Source organism: Pinus tabuliformis, chromosome 7 (genome assembly GCF_031772625.1).
Source record: "Pinus tabuliformis cultivar Carrire ecotype Pingquan chromosome 7, CPIR1, whole genome shotgun sequence".
Taxonomy (NCBI): Eukaryota; Viridiplantae; Streptophyta; class Pinopsida; order Pinales; family Pinaceae; genus Pinus; species Pinus tabuliformis.
The window spans coordinates 859,889,909-859,912,437 of NC_142293.1; the positions used below are offsets into that span (position 1 = coordinate 859,889,909).

General features: G+C 39.3%; 1 pseudogene; it reads left to right on the forward strand.

Annotated features, from left to right (window-relative positions):
• The first annotated feature begins 19,649 nt into the window (after positions 1-19,649).
• LOC149250322 (subtilisin-like protease SBT1.7 pseudogene) lies at positions 19,650-22,196 on the forward strand (annotated as a pseudogene).
• The last annotated feature ends 333 nt before the right edge of the window (positions 22,197-22,529 follow it).

Consider the following 22,529-nt stretch of genomic DNA (forward strand, 5'->3'; position numbering starts at 1 on the left):
CTGAAATTGAGCGATTTCATAGTTTTCAAGTTCTTGTTTCTTTGACTGCTTCAGGTTCCAATATGATTTTTCCTTCCTCATCAAGTTATGGCAATATTGTTTAAACTAGGAGCTTGTCACTTATAACCTTCTTTAAGCATGAAACATGGAAAACTGGGTGCACTCGGGAAGCTGCATGAAGCTCCAATTTGTATGCCATAGTACCTATATTTTGCAACACCTTATACAGACCATAATACTTTGGTGATAATTTATTATCCTTCTTAGCTTGCTTGAGGGACATTTTTTTATATGGTTGTATCCATAGGAATACCCAATCACCTACATCAAAACTTCGTTCACTGCGATGTTGATCTGTCTGTTATCTCATTCTATTATGCACCAAGGTGAGGTTATCCTTTAAGAGTTGGAGGACTTCTTGTTGATGCTCGATGTGATCTTCCACTGCTTGAACCCTAGAATTTTCTCTTAAATATGATGTGATGGATGGTGGATGATATCCATAAAGTGCCATAAATGGGGTCATTTTTGTTGCGGTATGGAAGGAAGTGTTATACCACCATTCAGCTAGAGGAAACCATTTGGCCCATTGTGTTTGTTTATCATATACAAAGCAACGAAGATATCCTTCCAAAAATTTGTTTACTATCTCAGTTTTCCCATCAAATTGAGGATGATAAGATGAGCTATGAGCTAACTGAGTGCCAAGACAGGAAAATAATTGTCCAAAAATTTCCAGTGAAAATGGGATCTCTGTCGCTTGCAATAATCTTTGGGTTTCCATGTAGGTTTTGAATTGTTTCCATAAATGCAGTAGAAACTATACTCACTTTATATGGATGAGATAATGCACAAAAGTGTGCATACCTGGTAAGTCTATCAACTACCACCATGATAACACTCTTTCCTTCGGACTTGGGTAAACCTGTGATAAAATCCATTGAAACCTCCTCCCAACGTTGGCTTGGAATGGATAAAGGTTGTAATGGACCTGGGGTCTTAATTGTTTATTTGTGTGGTATGTGTTATATTCCTTGCATGAATAGAACCATGCATTGTTACATTGTGTCAAGCACAACAAAGGATCATAGTGGGGGCAACAATCCCCCCTGCATAGAGTTCAGGGCAATTCCCTAAAAAAAGGGTTATGCGGACCCAAGCATAGTTAGGAAAATCCAATGATAATCGGATGACCCACCCACGATTCGATGCATGGTTTGGACATGATGGTTTTTCCCATGCTATTTTGTAGATCTGGTCAAGGAAACTATGATTATGTTCTAATTCAAGGTTAATGATTGCAGGTTTAGTTTGAATGCTTCGATATGTATATAATGTATTCTAACATTGAAAGGAACATAATAAAAAATCAATCTGGTTTTCTTGGCTTTGGGTTCCAATAGAAAAATATTTGTGTATATTTTTTTTCTCACCATTGTATATTTTATATTTAAAAAAAAAATTGTTTGCACATAATTTATATAGGGTTAAAACCTTCATTATCTTCATTTTCTCATTTATAGAAATGATTATTAACTATAAAGTTCTTCATTGAAATAAGTGTGTTAGGTGTAGGGATCACTCTATATCATAATGGAAAATGTGAAATAGCCTTCACATGTGGCTTAAGAACGTTCACAAACAAACAAAATGTAAGGCATGTCTGCTTTATTTACATTTTCTTACAATAAATGTAATCATTACAAAGCCCATTATTAACATAAGAGACTCAAGAATATTTATCATACCGTTGATCTTGAAATCAATTTCATTTTATAACAAGCTTGCTATGATTCTTGCATGAATCTAGGAAGAGGTCTACACTCCACATAAGGTCTTGGTTTAATAGGTTTAAGGGATGATAATTATCATGGAAATTATCTAGCCAATAAGGTCACAAATTTCAAAATAGAGGCTCTCTAGAAAAGAGGGGGTTGGAACTATCAAGTAATACTATAGCTCCTTTATATTGTACATATGAAGACATGTCACATATTAATAAATCCAAAATGCCACGATCTCAAAATCATTTGATATCAAGTGAGGCACCTAAATATGAAAGGACCTATGACCCCCATCTCATATGATTAAAATTAACTTTCATTCACTTCTTGAATCCCTTAGTGAAGTTTTACAATAACAAGGAATGGAACTCTGTGTGGGAGAAGTGAGAATTATTGTGTAGAGAAAAGAATATGTAGCAATTGGTAAATGTTTCACTCAAACTCTAGATGGTAATTTATAATTTATGTTGGATCATAATAGCATCATGGCATGCTTAGAATTTGGTTATTCCTTTATTCTGACTCTTGTATTTCTACTATGTTTTTGATTCTTCATAGTTTTTCATTCTTGACTTTTATTTGGAATAGTAACTTGTACAGCTAATAAGCTATTATCGCTTGTTGTCCTAGCCAATCCCTCTCGGAGATATGATTTTTTTTGTTTAGTTTGACATTGAAAACTCTAGTTCACTAAATTTATGTTTCAAAGGTTCTAGACACTTAGCACATTGGTCATTTTTCGATTTGATTTGTGGAAGAGAGGGTCATCTTCACTGTGTCAGAGTTAGGACTCCACCTAGACAATTTCATTTTTTTCAATAGCTAGAGATTTTTAATACCATTGTTAGAGTTTGGTGGCACTATTTCTTCCTATATTTCACATCCTTACACTATAGGGAATCTTGAGAGTTTTGAGGGGTCTTTTGAAGGCATGAATAATTCATCTGATGTAACAAAACCTATCTCTTCTTTGTGACTACCAAAGTTGATTAAAATGCTCATTACTGAACTAACCAAAATGCAATAATTATGAGTTCTAACTTAGATCCAACAAAAGTAGAAAATCACTATTTTGGAGGTAGAATGAAATATTTTGAGAAGTATGGTCATCACCATTCAATAAGAATCTAAATTTGTTGCTTCCAATGATAGGATGCCATCAAGTTCAATGCAAATGGATTTTAAGGAGAAATATCTAGTTCACAAAATGATGGTAAACATGGTTTTTGGAAATCATAACTCACTTCAATCCAACATTGGTTTTGAAAAAGACAACAACCAACATGTTTTTCATCAATATTCATTCTTTATAGAGTAATTATTTGTAACAACCCTAGTGAAAATTCCATGTAATAAAAGTTAATAAAGGAAGAATAATAACCATGGTTGATGGGACACTTCTTCCAAGTTGAATGTTGGGCAAGACATCCTAGTGTGGGTGTTCATTTGGTTATTGATTGCTATGTAAATTGGTAAAGGCAATGGCTAAGGCCTTGGAAAGGAAAACTGGCATTTTTGGCACATTTATTTATGAAAATAATGGAAATTGGGAGAAAAGGGAGGTGAAAGGTCATAGGTTGCATGTGAGGAGGAAAATGAAGGAAAATAATGGGAAATGAATAGAGGCCTCATTCATACAAAGGCTTCTGAGGTTCTGTTGGTAACCTTTTGTCAATTCAGTTTTGGAGCTCTCTCATTATTCTCTCTTTGTCTCATACTCTTGGATACTTAGAGTTTTCTTGGAGGACTCTTGGAGGGTCTGGCATACCTGGATTTTTGGAGCAAGAAGGCAAAGGAAGAGCAGGAAAGTGCAAGAGAACATCAAGATCAACAGCTACAGTAGGATTTGCTAGAATCCCTTGTCGGACAAATTCTCTAGGAGCCCTGTAATAGCTTGGGTTGAGTTCCTAGTCTTGGAAGCCTTAGTTGGAAAAACGCTCTGGAAGCCCTTGGTGGTTTGAATTACTAGTCCTGGAAGCACTGGTTGGACAAAGGCCCTGGGAGCCTGGCAGCATCTGTGGGTTGAGTTACTAGTCCTAAAAGCCTTGGTTGGAAAAAATGCTCTGGAAGCCCTGGAAGTCTTCGATAGTGACCAATCTCATGATGGTTTTGTGATGCTCGGTCGTGAGGTGGAATCATTGTTTGATGGGTTGAGGTGGATGACCTTTGGAATCCCTAGATGGTTTTAGATTGATGTGTTCTATGAGATCCCATATTCATGCTTAGAATATGGCACGGGGGTGAATGGCTGAAGAGAGATTTGGCTCGGCCATTCTATGGTTAGGTGGAATGTGGAAGTCCCATCCTCAGTTTGGAATTTTCATCATCAATATGAGGTTATTTCTCCTTGTATTTATATGAGTATTATACCGGTTTATAGGTGGATCATATGGTTGTTATTTCATTGGTATTTCTATTGCTATCATGTTGATTATATATATATATATATATATATATATATATATATATATATATATATATATATATATATATATATATATATATTTATGAAAATAGCTATGTATGGCTCTCATCATGTTTTTACTTGTAAATGAATGAACCATGTATTAATGACCTAACAGATGAAATGGAAGTTGATGTATTGAGGCCTCAATGCTTCTTAGCAATTCTCAGCTAAGTATGCGACCCTTATGCTCAGATCTATTATTTAACCTATAGATTACATATTCATGATATGTTTGACGAAATTCATGTCATGGCTAGTAGGGGTCAATTCAAGTGATTGCATTTATACTGTCATTTCCTTTTATTGTTCTAAAGATGTCATTTAAGTCTGGGCAGCGACCTGGTGTCTAGGCCTAAAAAAGTGGCTCAAATCCTAGGGATGCTGGCGCAACACTGTGAAAAATTCCTTGGATGCTGGCTTGTAGGCCTGTGAGAGCGTCCATAGGTCCCTAGACACTAGCATGCCCATAGAATGAGAACATTCATAGGTCAAGTGGTCCAAAAGCTTAGTGGTACCCACAGGTTGGTTGGCAGAAAGGTTGGATTGGTTCTTTAGGGTCCTAATGTTGATTTTGAATGCTTGTATGGTGTCTTTTCGTTAGTTCCACTTCCTTAACATGACTTAGGAGGTCAAATCATGTCATACTGGCCTCTCGTCGCATATTTACCCCGGTTGGCCAGTTGCTTTATTATATGTGCGAGGAGGGTGTTATAGAGTGGTATTAGAGCATGGTTCATGGGTTATGTGTTGGTCATGCATGCATGTTAGTTGCATGTGTTCCTCTTATGCTTTCATTCCATGTGCTTGTTATATTTGCATAATGTTGATCATGGTTTTTGTGATGTCGCCATGTGGAAGTTGATGTTGTCATTGTGGAATGCATCATCATGAGCATATGTTTGGTTACAAGTTGTCATATATCGCTTACATGTTTTTATATGTCGCTTGGTCACATTCCTGCATGTTTGGTTACATTCGTGTATGCTTGGTCACATTCTTGTATGTTTGGTTGCATTCTTGTATGCTTGGTTGCATGTATCATTCTTGTAGGTTTGGTTTCAAGTATCATTCGTTTATGCTTGATTACATGTGCGTATGCATGTGTGTGGTTGGTCATGCATTGCTTATGCATTTTAATGTTCGCATGTGGCCAAGTGTACAATGATGTAGTGGTTGTTTTCATGCATGAGATTGTGGTATGCGTTGTTGCTAAGGTCATGCATTGATGACTAGACCCTAGCTAGAATGATGGTTGCATGGTTATATCCTTATGTGTTATGTTTCTATATGATATCATGGTTATGTTATACATGTATCAAGATTATTTGTGGATTTTGTAGAAAAGGTATTCTCCCCGAGTTATACGAAGGTACATTGGTTTATTGTGATTTGGTTTAGTTGACATGATATACCTTGTAGGAAGAAATATCAAATGGATAGCAAGATGGTAGACTACAAAGACTCTCCCTATGAATCAAATGAGAAGTATGGTGTTGGGAACTCTTCCAATTTGGCAGATAAATTGAGAAGCTTAAAGGAAGAAATAAGAAGTTATAAGGTAGATAATGATAGAATCATGCAGGCATGGGAGAAATAAGAAGAGGTAAATGAAGTGATACTTTAGAGTTTTTCAGATTTGCAGTGACAGGGACCACGTCAGATCAAATATGAGTAGGAGGAAAAAACTAATGGGGAATATGTCAGTAGGTCGCATGGTGGTCAGAGGACATATAGAGATGACATGATCAGAGATGAGATATTATTGGACAATTCTGATAGGAGAGGTGATAGACACATATACTATTCTAGTTTTGGTCTAGATAGGCACTATGATCATCATCATTATCATCCTTATAGGAAGAGTGATAGGGGATACTTACCATATGAGTTTAAGAAAGAAAATCCACCTACTTTTGATGAAGAGATGAAGAAACCATAGGATGCAGATGCATGATTTCTTGGCATGAGGAAGTTCTTCAGGTTACATGACTATTCAAAGAACATGAAAGCCATAGTAGCTACATTTAGTCTCAAAGGTAAAGAGGCAATTTGGTGGGAAGATGTGAACAATGTCAGATGCATACATGAGGAGGACTTGACTTGGAGTGAGTTTGAGAGATTATTCAAGAATAAGTATCTATCAAAAAGATACATTGATGGCAGGGAAAAAGAATTCTATGAGCTAAATATGGGATCAATGACAGATGATGATTACACTAGTAGGTTCTTAGATCTATTGAAGCATGTGCCTTATCTCATAAAAGAAAATGCCAAGATTTAGAGGTTCATTAGTGGATTACCGGTTTCATTCAAAGACAAGATTGAGTTCAATGAGCCTAGATCATTGGAGGAGGCCATTCGAAAGTTAAGGAATTGCTACGAAAAATCGAAGTGAAAATATGAGACTAAGATAGACTGGAAATGTAATGCAAAGAACAAAGGAAAATGGGACAGAAAGAGAGCAATACCTCAGGGTACAGGTAATAAAGAGAATGTAGTGCCATTTAAGAAGTTCAATGCATCAGATAGAGGATAGGGACATCGATCTGAGGAGCAAAATAAGGATGCAGGTTGGAAGCCTATAGAGTGTTGGAATCATAGAAAATAGCATCGCAAGAGAGATTGTCCACATAATTAGGTTGTTAGGCCTCAGATATATAGTGCATAGGACACATAGACTGTTGGGGATGTTGGTCAGAGCATTCCTTGTATTTATGCAACATTGGATAACAAACATGTAAACGATCAAGCATTTATCATTGAGATGGATGGTAAGCTTTGTGATCAAGTTATTTATATTTTGATTGACAATGGACCTAATTATAGCTATGTTAGTCCTAAATTGCTGGATAAGTGTGGTTTGAGTAAGGAATTACATGAAAAATCTTGGTTAGTGCAACGAGCTACAGGTACAAAGAAGTGAGTTCATCATTGGGTAAGAGCTTGTGCATTTCATTTGAATGGTATGCCTACCACAACACATTTGAATGTATCACCATTGAGATCATACAATATGTTTTTGGGCATGGATTTGTTGTATCTTTTGGAACCAAGGTGGATTTTTATGACAAGGCCATTGAATTCTTGGATGACAATGGGGAACCAAGAATCTTGTAGGGAAAGAAGAAAGCCACATCAGTGATAAAGGTAAGGAAGTTGAGGATAAAAATGTTTTGAGAAGGTAACCAGTTTTACAACGATTCAAGGATGTATTTCCTAAGGACATTAAAGAGTTTCCACCTCGCAGGGAGGTATACTTTTCTATTGAGTTGGTGCTAGGGGCAACTATGACATAAAAAACACCTTACACTATGAGCACACCTGAATTGGTTGAGTTGAAGCTACAGTTGAAGGAAATGTTGGACAAGGGATACATTAGGCCAAGTGTATCACCACGGGGTGAACAACGGTATTGTTTGTGAAGAAAGATGGTACTCTCAAATTATGCATTTACTATAAGCAGTTGAACAAAGTGACCATTAAGAACAGGTATCAATTAGCGAGAATTGATGACTTGCTCAATCAATTGAAGGGAAAAACGGTGTTCTCGAAGATTGATGTAAGATCCAGGTATCACCAAGTACACATCAAAGAGAAGGACAATTACAAGACGAATTTCCAGACCAAGTATGGGCATTATCAATTTGTTGTAGTTCCATTCAGTTTGACTAATGCTCCAACTACATTTATGTGCTCTATGAATAGTGTGTTGCATCCATATTTGGATAATTTTGTTATTGTGATTATTGATGATGATATTATAAAAATGAGAGAGAGCATGTCAAGCATTTAGCACCAATGTTGAGGTTGTTGAGAGAGCATCAGTTGTATGCTAAGCTTAGTAAGTGTATTTTATTTTAGACTGAGGTACATTACTTGGGGTATGTTGTCTCCAATGAGGGCATTGCATTAGATCCATAAAAGATAAGGGCCATCATGGAGTGGGTAGCTCCTAGGAATGTAGATGAGGTAATATATTTCATGGGGTTGACAGGCTATTATAGGAGGTTCATTAGGAACTTCTCACACATTTCTTATCCTATCACATCATTGCATAGGAAACTTAAGAAGTTCAAATGGACAAAGGAGTGTGAGGCTAGTTTTGAGTAGCTTAAGTAGTTGTTGGCACATGCACCAATGTTAAAGATTACAGATCCAGAAAAAGAGTTTGTAGTATGCACAGATGCTTGCAAGAAAGGAATTGGTGGAGTCCTTATGCAATATGGACAGGTGGTATGCTATGAGTTGCAGAAACTGAATGAGCATGAGCAGAACTATCCCACACATGATCTTGAATTGGTAGCAATATACATGCATTGAAGATGTCGAGACATTATATTATGGGAAGGAGGTTTATATTGATGAGTGATCATAGTGGTTTGCAGTATCTATTTGACCCATCGAATATGAATGGTAGGTAGGCTTAGTGGTTGGATACGATCAATGACTTCGAGTTTGATATAAGATATATCAAAGGCTAAGAGAATGGAGTGGCAAATGCTCTTAGCAGGTGGATACAGGTAAATCACTTAGCAATTATGAGCTCCTATGGGACAAACTTACAAGATAGGATCTTGCAAGAAGGTCAGCAGGATGTCAAATATATAAAGATTATGCACAGGTTGCAACAGAGTACTAGTATAGGTATAGGTATATGTACATGTAATGGTATAGGTACAGGTACAGGTGGAGGTGCACCGGATGTCGATTATTGCCTTACAGTAGATGGATTGGTTAGATTCAGAGACAAGATATATGTTTCAGATAACAATGAGCTCAAGAAGGTGATCTTGAGGGAGTTTCATGTGAGACCATATTTGGGTCACCCAAGTTATCATAAGACATTGACAGCAGTGAAGGGATTTTATTATTGGCCCAACCCGACGAGGGATGTAGCAAAGTTTGTGGTTAGGTGTTTTGATTGTCAGCATGTGTAAGCAGAGTGTAAAAATCCAGGTGGACTGCTACAGCCGATTGTGATTCCAAAATGGAAATGGGAATTTATTTCCATGGACTTCATCACAGGTTTTCCGAGGACAGTGAGACAGCATGATTCCATCATGGTTGTTGTCGACATATTGACAAAGGTTTCACACTTCATTCTATTGAATTCTACATTCTCAACTAGTGATGTGGCACAAGTATTCATCAAGGATGGGGTGAGATTGCATGGTGTTCCAAAGAATATTGTGGCAGACAGGGATGTAAATTTCATATCCAAGTTTTGGAAGGAGTTGTTTGGAGGTTCGGGCACAGAGTTGCTCTTGTACAACTTATCATCCGCAGAAATATGGACAAACAAAGAGGGTTAACAAGATATTGGAGGACATGTTAAGGATGTATGTGATAAATCAACAATGTAAGTGGGAAGAGTATCTTCCACTGGTAGAGTTCACTTACAACAATGGGTATCAGGAATCTTTGAGGATGAGTCAGTTTGAGGCATTGTATGGGTGAAGTTGCAATAATCCCATCAGTTTTTGTAATCCAGTTAACAAGGTGTTGATTGGACCATACATGTTGGCAGACATGGAATGGGAAATGCAGGTAATCAAGAAAAATATAAAGGAAGCACAGAATAGGCAGAAGAGCTATGTAGATTGGAACAGGTTGTTCAAAGAGTTCTAGGTTGGGGAACACGTGTACTTATGCATCAAACCGAGGAAGAGCTCCTTACATATTGGATCATGTGCCAAGTTGGCACCATGGTTTTGTGGACCCTTCAATATTATTGAGAGGATTGGGCCAGTATCATATCAACTTGCACTGCCTCTGACAGTGAAAGTCCATGATGTTTTCCATATGTCATTGCTTAAGAATTATGTTAAAGATGTTGATCATGTGATTGACTGGCATGTATTGCAGCTAGAACCAGAAGGAGAATTTTAGTTAGAGCCTCAGTGTATATTGCAGAAAAAGGTGTGCATGCTCTGGAACCAAGCAATCAAGCAGGTTAAGGTGAAATGGAAGCACTTTGGGCTTGATGAAGCTACATGGGAAATGGCAAATCAGATGTAGGCTATGTATGCTTCCTTGTTTGCTGGTTGAGGCAAAGCAATTTTGGTATGGCGTTCTGGTATATGTCTTGGTATATGTTTTGGTACACGTTTTGGTGATGTTGTTATACGTACATACGTATATCGATGTAAATACTGCCATGAGTTATGTTATAAAGCTCCAATAAGCGGTATGGGTGTCTTGTCATTATGGTGTTATACTGTTATGTTTTCATGTTGGTTTTCTTCTCAACATGTTGATCATTGTAAATACTGCATTGAGCTAATTTATAAAGCTCCATCGATAGTATATTTTTCTTACAACATTTTTGTGGTTATAGGTGTTGTTGAACACCGAGGACGGTGTTTCCCCAAGGGGGAGGGTTCTGTAACAGCCCTGGTGAAAATTCCATGTAATAAAAGTTAATAAAGGAAAAATAATAACCATGGTTGATGGGACACTTATTCCAAGTTGAATGTTGGGAAAGACATCCTAGTGTGGGTGTTCATTTGGTTATTAATGGCTAAGGAAATTGGAAAAGGCAATGGCTAAGGCCTTGGAAAGGAAAACTAGCGTTTTTGTCACATTTATTTATGAAAATAATGGAAATTAGGAGAAAAGGGAGGTGAAAGGTCACAGGTTGCATGTGAGGAGGAAAATGAACGAAAATAATGGAAAATGAAGAAAATAAAGGCCGAATTCATAAAAATGCTTCTAAGGCTCAATTGTTAATCTTTTTCTAGTTCAGTTTTAGAGCTCTCTCATTATTCTCTCTTGCTCATACTCTTGGATACTTAGAGTTTTCTTGGAGCACCCTTAGAGGGTCTGGCATACCTAGATTTTTGGAGTAAGAAGGAAAAGGAAGAGCAGGAAAGCACAAGAGGACATCGGGATCAACAACTACAAATATATTTTCTTGCAGGTACTAAGTTGCATGTATGTTTTCATCACTAGTTCTAGCGTGCATGGCATATGCATGTGGATTATTGGTTATGATCTGTGATTGGCATGGAGGATTTCCTGGATTGGTAACAGATTGCCTAGCCTTTCCATTTCCTGGATAGCCATGGCAATTGTAGGTTTATTTCTTTGTTTCTTTTGGTTGGTTCTCATGTTTCCTTAGCTTTGGTTGAGTTATTAGTTCCTGGAAGCCCTAGTTGGAAAAATTCTCTAGAAGCCCTGTAACAACTTGGGTTGAGTTACTAGTCCTGAAAGCCTTGGTTGGACAAACACTCTGGAAGCCCTTGGTGGGTTAAGTTACTAGTCCTGGAAGCCCTGGTTGGACAAATGCTCTCGAAGTCAGGTGATAGTTGTGGGTTGAGTTACTTGTCCTGGAAGCCTTGGTTGGAACAAACGCTCTGGAAGCCCTAGAAGGCTTGGATATAGACCAATCTAATGATGGTTTTGTGATTTTCGACTATGAGGTTGAATCACTATTTGAGAGGTTGAGATGGATAGCCTCTGCAAGCCCTAGATGGTTTTGCATTGATGTGTTTTATGAGATCCCACATCCATGCTTGGAATATGGCACGAGGGTGAACGGCTGAAGAGAGATTTGGCTCAGCCATTTTACAGTCGAGTGGAACATGGATGTCCCATCCTAGGTTTGGATTTTGCATAATCAACATGAGGTTATTTCCCCTTGTATTTCTATGAGTATTATGCTGGTTAATAAGTGGATCATATGGGTGTGATTTCATTGGTATTTTTGTTGCTATTATTTTTTTTATATATTTGTTTTTGAAAGTAGCTATGTATGACTCTCATCATGTTTTTACTTGTAAATGAATTTACCATGTATCAATGACCTAATGGATTAAATGGCAGTTGATGTGTTGAGGCATTAATGCTTCTTAGCGATTCTCATCTAAGTGTGTGACCCCTATGCTCAGATCTATTATTTACACCTGTAGATTACATATTCGTGATATGTTTGACAAAATGCTTGTCATGGCTAGTAGGAGTCTAGTCAAGGTCTCATTCAAGTGATTGCATTTATACTATCATTTCCTTGTTATTTTACTGTTATGATGATGTCATTCAATTTTGGGAAGTGACCTGGGCTGTAGGCTTGAAAAAGTGGCTCAAATCCCAGGGATGCTAGCTTGTAGCCCTGCGAGAGCATCTAGAGGTCCCTAGATGTTGGCATGGCGATAGCATGAGAGCTTCCAGAGGTTAAGTGGTCCAAAGCTCAGTGGGACCCAGGGGCTGGTTGACAAAAAGGTTGGATTATTTCCTTAGGTTCCTAATGCTGACGTTGAATTTCTGTATGTTGTGTTTTCATCGGTTCCACTTCCTTAATGTGACTTAGGAGGTTGAATCATATCATAGTTGTCCCTCATCGTATATTTACCCCGGCTGGTTGGTTTCTTGGGTAGATATGGTAGGAGGGTGTTACATTATTGTATTAGAGTTTAAAAAAAAATGATATCCATGTAAGGAATTTTGGGATGCATTAACTGTGGGCATTTTCAATGTTTGGTTTTGTATTTTCACTATTTAATTCTTTTGTAACCTTTATAGTATAATTTTTCTCAATGGTACACATGATTAGATGAATTGTTAAATGGGAACACATGATTAGGTAAATGGGTAAATCCAAAATTTATATTTTCTTAGATATTCATATCTTACTTTGAATCCTCTATCAACTAGAAAGTTAAACAAGAGATTGACTCATGTTGGTATGTGGAAAAACCTTCATTGCTTCACTTCATTGACCTTCATATTCATAAACCATTCCCTCATACATTTCAAGTGGATGTTATTAACTCTATGAGGGTGAGAAAATAAGGGTATTAGTACTTAGATTTATATATCCTGCCTTTGGCGCACATGGTCTGAGAAAATATATCCTTATTACTCTTGAGCTATGGTACTATGGAAACTTGTATCTTTAGTGTAGTGATATACTTATTCAATCCCTTAAATGTAATAGGTTTTAGTTACTCTTGCCTATCCTAGTGTTTTCTCCGACTACAATTACATTGATATAGATCACCATATTCTTCAAGGGCAAGACATTTCTTATATGTACACCTTAGATCTAAGATTGTAGACCACTTTACATTCTAGTGCTTTGTGTATTATGTGATTAGAGGATGACTCTTCTATCACTGAGAATATTCCCTTGGTTCTCTGTTAACACTCAATTTATGAGGATTAGAGACGCTTGGCCTCTTCCTTCAAGGAATGTTTGACCTTCATTGGTGGCCTATGATAGACCAATTCCGAAATCAACATGCATCATGTTGATTACCTTTTACTTCTATCACTCTGACACTATCAAGAAGAGGTCTCACGACCAACTCCAAGTTCACATGATAGTCCTATGAGCATTGCAAAACTAATCGCTATCCTGGCCTTACATCAATTATTTGATTCTTTTCAACATTAAAAGTTGTAAATGCTTCTCCAAAGACTCATGTCTAAACAAAAGTGCCTAGCTTCAAAGCTCATGGCCTCTACAGAGAGAGAACCATTTTATTCCAAATTTTGGCACTACTTAAACTTCTATATCTAGTGTTGATATAGGCTTATTCAACGCCTAAGGTGCACTAGATTCTAGTATCTCTTTGCTATCTTACAATTTTTTCTTAGTAGCCTTACATTGACATAGATCACCTTAGGCCTAAAACAAAGGATTACTTTAAATTCTAATGGCCCACTTATTACAAGATTAGAGGATAACATTTTTATCATTTTAGAGATTTAGTTGCTTCTCTCTAACCGTCTTCTTCCAACAAATATTTAATCCTCTTCTTCCAACAGATATTTAAACTTTGTTAATGACATACTAGAAACTATCTCCCCAAATCAATATAGACCATATTGATTACCTCTTATTTCTAGTACTCTAACACTAGTAAAAAAAACACTATGACTAAATCCAAACTCAAACTCATATGATAAATCTATAAGAATTTTCCAACTAATCACTATCATGGTATTATATTCATTATGCATTCATTATTGGAACTAGTACACACCTACATGCGAACTCTTAGTTAGAGCATGGGACTACATGCAAGATTCCTTCTGCATGATTTACTCCTTGATTTGCTCCTTCTTCAACTCCGCAACTGGTTAGTTCTTCTACATCATTTACTCCCTGATTTGCTCCTTCTTTCACTCCGCAACTAGCTAGTTCTCTTCGCAACTTGTTGTAGGTGTTGAGTCTTCTCATTGGTCACCACTATGGTGCATTACCTATGAGCATTGTAATGTATTTTCTATTGAATCATTCTTTTGTTCTTTCGATTTTCTTTTAGTGTTTTTGCTCCGCAAAGTTGTGTGTTCAACCTTTACTAGATAGATTCATCTGTGCAGGTTTTCTAACACATTTAAATGGTATCAGAGCCCACAGGTTGCTAGATAAAAGGTGCACCAGTACTTTATTTTGCAGGTATTACAACTTGGAGATCGAAGATTGACAGAAAAATGGAGTTTCCCAAAGCATTGATCCTAACACCGTACAAGTATCACGAATGAAAGGACCAAATGACTCGATACCTTCGTCAAAAAGGGTTGTACAAGATTACCATGGCTGTAGAAGTGGAACCCACTTTAGCCATAGAGAAATCCAAGTACCTCAACCATATGGATGAGGCCCACGGATCCATATGCATGTGCATCTCTCCAGAGTTGCAATTTCATATATTTGCCTGCAATACTCCCAATGAGATTTGGAAAAAGGTTGGAGAACTCTACAGGAAACAGGATGAGATGAAAGGACATCTGCTCGAAGTGGAGTTGTTGTCATTGGATCCACGGAACTATGATAGAATTCAAGACTTCTTCACCAAATATAATGATCTATTGCTGCAACTCAAGGGTTATGGAATTGACAAATCCAAGGAGGAGAGTCGCCAAGTTCTCTCTATTATGTCAAAGCTCGAACTGGAATACTCCGTCTTTGTGTCTACATTTCATTCAGTAAGGCTTGCAACAGGTAAATCCTACACTATGCCTTCTCTCAAAGAGTTCATGGAGTCCCTTACTTTTGAGCAAGATAAACTCATTGGCATGGGGAAAATCAAACCTCCAAAAGCGCATGCACTTGATGTGCATGATGGCAGCCACAATAAAAATAAAAGATCTGATTCAAATCAGAAAATTCAGTAGCAAAAAGACAAGGAAAAAGCACATTCCCATCCAAAGAAGGAAGGGTACACCAAGCCCTTCAATGACTCCTCCGGCTCGAGAAATGAGAAAGGAAAGAAAGGAAACAGATGCACCTACTGTCAAAGAGGATTCCATCCAGAATCCTCTTGCATGAAGAAAAAAATTGACCAAATATTAGAAAACCTTCAGAAGCATAACCTTGGGGACCACATCCCTCAGGGCACCAAGAAGAAAACTGAGGATTCGCCACACGGGAAAGGTAACCATTTTCATGCTTTAGTTGCAATTAATTCTTCCCCTGATGAATGGATTATAGATTCTGGTGCATCACATCATATGGCTGCTACAAAGGAAGTCTATTCCTCTTTGGATGCATGCAAAGGACCTCCCATCCTCATGGGAGATGACTCACCTATTGAGGTCATCGGAAAGGTAGAGTGGAACTTTTACACGGAAGCTTTGAAGATGTGCTTCATGTTCCAAAACTTTCGATAAACCTACTTTCAGTTTATTAGATCACTCATTCTGACATTGGAAAGAGAGTGGAATTCACTCCAGATGCAGTCAACATATATGACCTACATAGTAGCTCCAAAATTGCAACCGGTGAGGTAAACAATGGAGCTAGACTGTATACATTTTCTAAATTTATTGAATTTGAATCCTCCTTATTGCTTACACATGCTGATGATAGTAGTAGGCTTTGGCACGAGAGGTTTGGTCACATAAATTACAGGTATATGCAGCAGCTAAGCAAGCACAAGATGGTGGAAGGCTTGCCAAATATCAGTTTCTCCAAAGGCGTTTGTGAAGGGTGTGTCCTCGGCAAACATCCTAGAGAAAAGTTTGACACTGGCAAGACTCACAGAGCATCCTCTCCTCTAGATCTGATCCATAGTGATCTCATGGGGTCTTTTCCTCATCCTTCCATCAACAAAGCAAGGTATGTGCTTACATTTATTGATGATTTCTCACGATATACTTGGGTGTATCTTCTCAGGAACAAATCTGAAGTTTTTGCGCACTTTGAAGATTTCAAAGCACTAGTTGAGACACAGACAAAGAGAAAGATCAAACCCTTCCGTACAAACAATGGGGGGGAATATGTTAACACAACACTTCTGAACCTTTGCCTTCAATCAGGCATACAGTTGCAGTACACAGTTCCATACACTACGTAGTAGAACGGAGTTGCTGAGAGAAAGAACCGATCTCTTAAAGAGATGGCTTCCTACATGTTGCATGCTAAGTCACTGCCTCATAAGCTATGGGCTGAAGCACTTAATTGTGCTAACTACATCCAAAACAGATCTCCTCATAGCTTTGTCAAGGATCAGACCCCCTTTGAGGCTTGGAGTGGCACTAAACCAGAGGTCACCCACTTCCGTGTTTTTGGCTCCCGAGCATGGGCCAGGATCCCCTCTGAAAAGAGGAAAGCTCTTGATCCACAGAGCATTGAGTGCATCTTTGTTGGATACCCTGATGGTGTGAAGGGATATCGGCTCCTGATTTCCTCTATGGACAAGCTCATAGCGAAGTGTCAAATTTGAGGAAAGTCTCTCGCATGCACCGCAATTGCCACATGTAGACGCCTTTTATCTACCTCATGTCCAAGATGATGATTCAGTACACTCAGATGCAGATGCAGAGATAGAGTCTTCAGATACAAATCCAGTGCATGCATATGATGATCCACATCCAAGCCCAGATCGGGCTTCCAGCAGTGAATCAAATTCCCCTGTCATAAATCAGAGAACAAGGAGTTTATGTGAGATATATGCATAAGACCACCCAGCTGTTAGAAATAGTCTTGTGGGGGATAATTCTAATCTGCAGAGGACTAGCTTAGAGTGTATTGAGCCTCCTCTTGTCCTCACTGCCACTGAACCATCGCCGTCTTGGCATTGTCATTTGGTTCAGTCTTCTGATCCACAGTATTATGCTGAAGCTCCTAGGCATCCATCTTGGGAGTCCGCCACGGAGGAGGAGTATAACTCCCTCCTCGAGAACCAGACCTGGGATCTGGTCCCCCTTCCTTTAGGAAGGAAACTTGTCCGATGCAAATGGGTCTATAGGACCAAGAGTGTTGCAGATGGGCAAATCACCAGACGAAAAGCAAGGCTAGTAGTCAAAGGCTTCCAACAAGTGCATGGCATTGATTATGACGAGACCTTTGCTCCATTAGCAAAGATGGATTCCATACGCCTTACACTTGCCATTGCGGCTACCCAGGGGTTGGAAGTACATCAGATGGATGTGAAGAATGCCTTTCTTCATGGAGACCTATCTGAGGAGATCTACATGGAGCAGCCACATGGTTTCATTCAGGATTCACCTTTGGTCTGCAAACTAAAGAAATCTCTCTACGGCCTTAAGCAAGCCCTGAGAGCTTGGTATGCAAAGATGGATTATTTTCTCTTATCACAAAACTTTGAAAGATGTAAGTCTGATCCCAATGTTTACATGCTCAGGACACATGATTCTCTTCTTATCATAGTTTTGTATGTGGATGATCTCCTAATCATTGGCAGCTTGGCTTCAGCCATTGCTACAGTCAAGAGGGCCTTGCATGATAGTTTCTTGATGGTGGACATGGGTCCATTACACTTCTTTCTTGGTCTTGAGATTAGCCAGGATGCCACAGGCATCAAACTCTCTCAAGATAAGTATGCACGGGATCTCCTCGGGAGATTTCACATGACTGACTGCAAGCCAGCACCGACTCCTTTTCTGTCTGGGATCCACCTTGAGAATGAAGGTGTCACTCCATTAGTTGACAGCACTCTCTATTGACAGCTAGTGGGGAGCTTATTGTACCTCACCCACTCCAGACCAGATCTCTCATATGCAGTAGGGGCAGTATCCTAATACATGCAGGAGCAGCATGAGCTACACTGGAATGCTGCCAAGCGCATCCTCCAATATGTGCAGGGCACCATCACCTTCGGGATTCACTATGTAGTATGGCACCTTGGCTTCACTCATTCTAATTGGGCAAGCAACAGCATTGATCGCAAGTCCACCTCCAAATATTCACTCAATCTAGGGTCTGGCCCTATTTATTGGTCGAGCAAGAAGCAAGCTGCCATTGCTCTCTCTTCAGCCGAGGCTGAGTATAGAGAAGTAGTCAACATCACCATTCAGGCTCTATGGCTACAACACTTCCTCACTGAGTTGGGCGTCCAGTTCCACCATCCCATTGTCATCTGTGTGACAACCAGAGCACTCTCAAATTTTGTAGGGATCCAGTATAGTGGCAGCGGACGAAGCACATTGAGATCCATATGCACTACATCAAAGACTTAGTACATGATCAGGTCATTGATTTGCAATTCTATCCTTTAGCAAAACAGACTGCAGACATCTTCACCAAGACATTCACTGAGCAGAAGTTTCGCTCTTTGCGCGATCGTCTTGGCCTTATATTCATTATACATTTCTTTATAACATGAAATATTGTAAGTGCTTCTCCCAAGTTATGTGTAAGTGAAAGAAACTTTTCGTTAAAAACTTATTCATTGTATCCATACCATTCATGGAATACACATGTTTACCTCATGTTATTTTCATATTTTATTTTATTTTAAATTCTTTTCCCTAAAACACACTTTTAAATTTCCATGGTCATGTTTCTTTCATCTCATATATTATAATTTTTTAATCGAAATCAATAAATTAATAAATTTAAAATTTTATATTAAAGAAGTCCTTTCTTACTAAAGATGATTGTGAAAGTGTCCATATCCTACATAACTTATATGGAACAAGTATAATGAATAAGTACTAATCAAGTCTTAAACTTATTAAGAAAATGTTGAAAACTATCCAAATCAAATTGAGCATTTTAACTATATCAACATGTTTTCTATCTGAATTTTTTTAACCCTATATGAGATGTACCACGCAATTTTGTTTTTAATTAGGATATTGGACTTTGGAACAAAGTAACTCCTCGATTACTCGTGAAGGTTGGAGCCGTGGTCAAGATGATGTCCCATGAAACTTACAAATACAGTAAAGGCGAGCTTATCCATAAGACTGTTGGGAAGCCGGGCATGTAGACTGTGTGAACTTACAAAAGTCACTTGTAGGCGCGTCCAATTATTTCAAGAGCTTTCTGTCTCTTCAAATGCTTTTCCTTTTTCTCTTTAATGTCCGAACTGGAATCTTTTGGGAGCGTAAGTCAAAAACACTGTGCCCAATTGTTTTTTCCCAAATGAGTAACACCAGCCAGGAAACACACGCTTTTCCCTATAAATCTACACCACTTGTAGCCATTGTTGGGCATTCTCATCCTCCTGTATTAGGTCTTTCGCAATACTTGTGCTATGGAGAATGCCATGGCTTGTTATGTTCTCGTTTTCATGATCGCTGCATTAGCTTCTGGGGCTCCGTGTTCAGAGGCGTTAGATACGTCCAGTGAGCAAGAGAGTGCAAGACAGTCCTACATAGTTTACATGGATAAATCCATGAAGCCGAAGCATTTCAGTCTCCACCAACACTGGTACACTTCATTGATAGACGAGGTTTCGGGATCCAATTCTGATGCCACTGAAATGCTGTATGCGTACGATACAGTCACTCATGGCTTTGCTGCCAAGCTGACCAGCACGGAGGCTGAAGCTATGGAGAATACGGATGGATGCTTGGCTGTAGTTCCGGACTCCGTTTATCGACTACATACTACTCGAACCCCCGACTTTCTGGGGTTGAGCTCTAGTCATGGTCTATGGCCACTGTCACATTACGCCGATGATATTATCGTGGGCGTCCTAGATACAGGCATATGGCCAGAGAGCAAAAGTTTCAGCGATCAAGGTCTTACCCAGGTTCCTGCAAGATGGAAGGGAGAGTGTGAAGTGGGTGCTGAGTTCAATGCTTCCCACTGCAACAACAAAATCATTGGAGCCCGCTACTTTCTTAAAGGATATGAAGCCAAGCATGGTCATGTCCACCAAAATATGAGTTATAGATCTCCTCGAGATGCTGGTGGCCACGGTACGCATACTTCGTCTACTGTCGCCGGGTCGGAGGTGCCTGGGTCGAGTCTTCTTGGCTTCGCCGCAGGAACGGCTAGAGGCATCGCTACCAAAGCTAGATTGGCAGTCTATAAAGTCTGCTGGCCAGAGGAGTGTTTAGGCTCCGATCTGCTTGCCGGGATGGAGGCGGCTGTTTCTGACGGAGTGGATTTGCTATCCTTATCAATTGCTGACGATCGCGTTGTTCCCTATTATAAAGATGCTATAGCTATTGGAGCTCTCGGAGCCATTGAGAAAGGTGTTTTTGTGTCTTGTGCAGCTGGCAATGCAGGCCCAATTGCTTCTATGATTTCCAACACGGCGCCATGGATAACCACCGTAGGCGCCAGCACCATCGACCGAGAGTTCCCGGCTCCGGTGGTGCTTGGGAACGGAAAAAACTACAGAGGCTCGTCGCTTTACAAAGGCAAGACGCTGGGCAACAAGCAATTGCCTTTGGTATATGGGAAAACCGCGTCCAGTAACGATACTGCAAATCTGTGCCTCGCAGAAAGCCTTGATTCTAAGATGGTTAGTGGAAAAATTGTGCTTTGTGATCTTGGAGAGAGAGAGGGAACGGTGGAGATGGGACGGATCGTGCGACAAGCCGGGGGTGCCGGAATGATTGTGGCTAACCGGCCTGTGGACGGGCAGAATTTGTGGACCGATTGTCATTTCCTACCGGCAACGAGTGTCGCTTTCAAGTCCGGGTTAGAGATTAAAGCTTATATCAACAGGACCAAAAACCCCACGGCAACCATTAAAGCAGAGGGAATGACTGTGGTGGGTAAAATTCGAGCTCCGGTGGTGGCCAGCTTCTCTTCCAGAGGACCGAATCCGCTCGTTCCGGAGATCCTTAAACCGGACCTGATTGCTCCGGGCGTTAACGTATTGGCGGCGTGGAGTGGGCACGTTGGCCCAACCCGCTTGACCTCAGATAAAAGAAGAGTAGATTACAATATAATCTCTGGGACTTCCATGGCGTGCCCTCATGTCACAGGCACGGCTGCGCTTGTTCTCGCAGCACATCCCACGTGGACGCCCGCTGCAATAAAATCAGCTCTGATGACATCGTCCGTGGCATTTGATAATTCTAAACGCCTTATAAGCGAATCCGTCACCGCGCTACCAGCAAACGCCTTTGCTATTGGCGCTGGTCATGTGAATCCTAGTGCTGCCATAGATCCCGGTCTCGTCTATGATGTTGAATTTGATGACTACGTTAGGTTTTTATGTAGTCTCAATTACAGTAGAAGCCAAATTCATATTCTCACAAGGAAGGCGAGCTCGTGCACCGACCTACAGGAGCCAGGAGATCTGAACTACCCTTCATTCTCCGTGGTCTTTAACACGTTAAATTTAGTTCGTGCTACGAGGAGAACTGTGACGAACGTTGGGGGAGGGCCCTGTGTGTATGAAGTGGCATTGGAAAACCCTCGAAGCGTAAATATAATCGTGGAGCCGAGGACTCTCGTTTTCAAAGAGAAAAATGAGAAGGCGAGTTATACAGTGAGATTTGAAAGCAAAATAACATCTCACCACAAATCCAGCGGACACGAAGAGTTCGGACAAATCTGGTGGAAATGCGTGAAGGGTGGAACGCAGATTGTTCGTAGTCCCGTAGCCATATCCTGGCAATGAACAACAGTCTGATATTCGCCGTAGTCACCGTAAGGATAGGCATCCATTCTTCCACCTCTGTAGGTTTCTAGTATCTGTAGCTGTTTACAAAGATGCAAGTCTATTTGTCAATTGTTGCATTAAGCATATTTTACTATAATGAGTTGATGGATTACCATCTTAGCTCATTGATTGATTTTATATGGACTAAGTGCATTCTGAGTTGATGGATTACCATCTTAGCTGATTGATTGATTTTATATGGACTAAGTGCATTTAACATTTGTATCAAACAGTTCAGATTAGAGGGCCAACACAATAACGATAGAGGAGACCAACAATAACAATAATAATAATAATAATAATTATTATTATTATTAATTTGTTTTTCTAATTTATAATAATGAATGATTTATTGCATTATGTTTTAAACCAATATAAAAACTCAAAATTCTATTTTCACCGAATTCAATAAAAGTTTTTGATTTGAGTCTAAGGCTTCTCTTAGGTTATGAATTT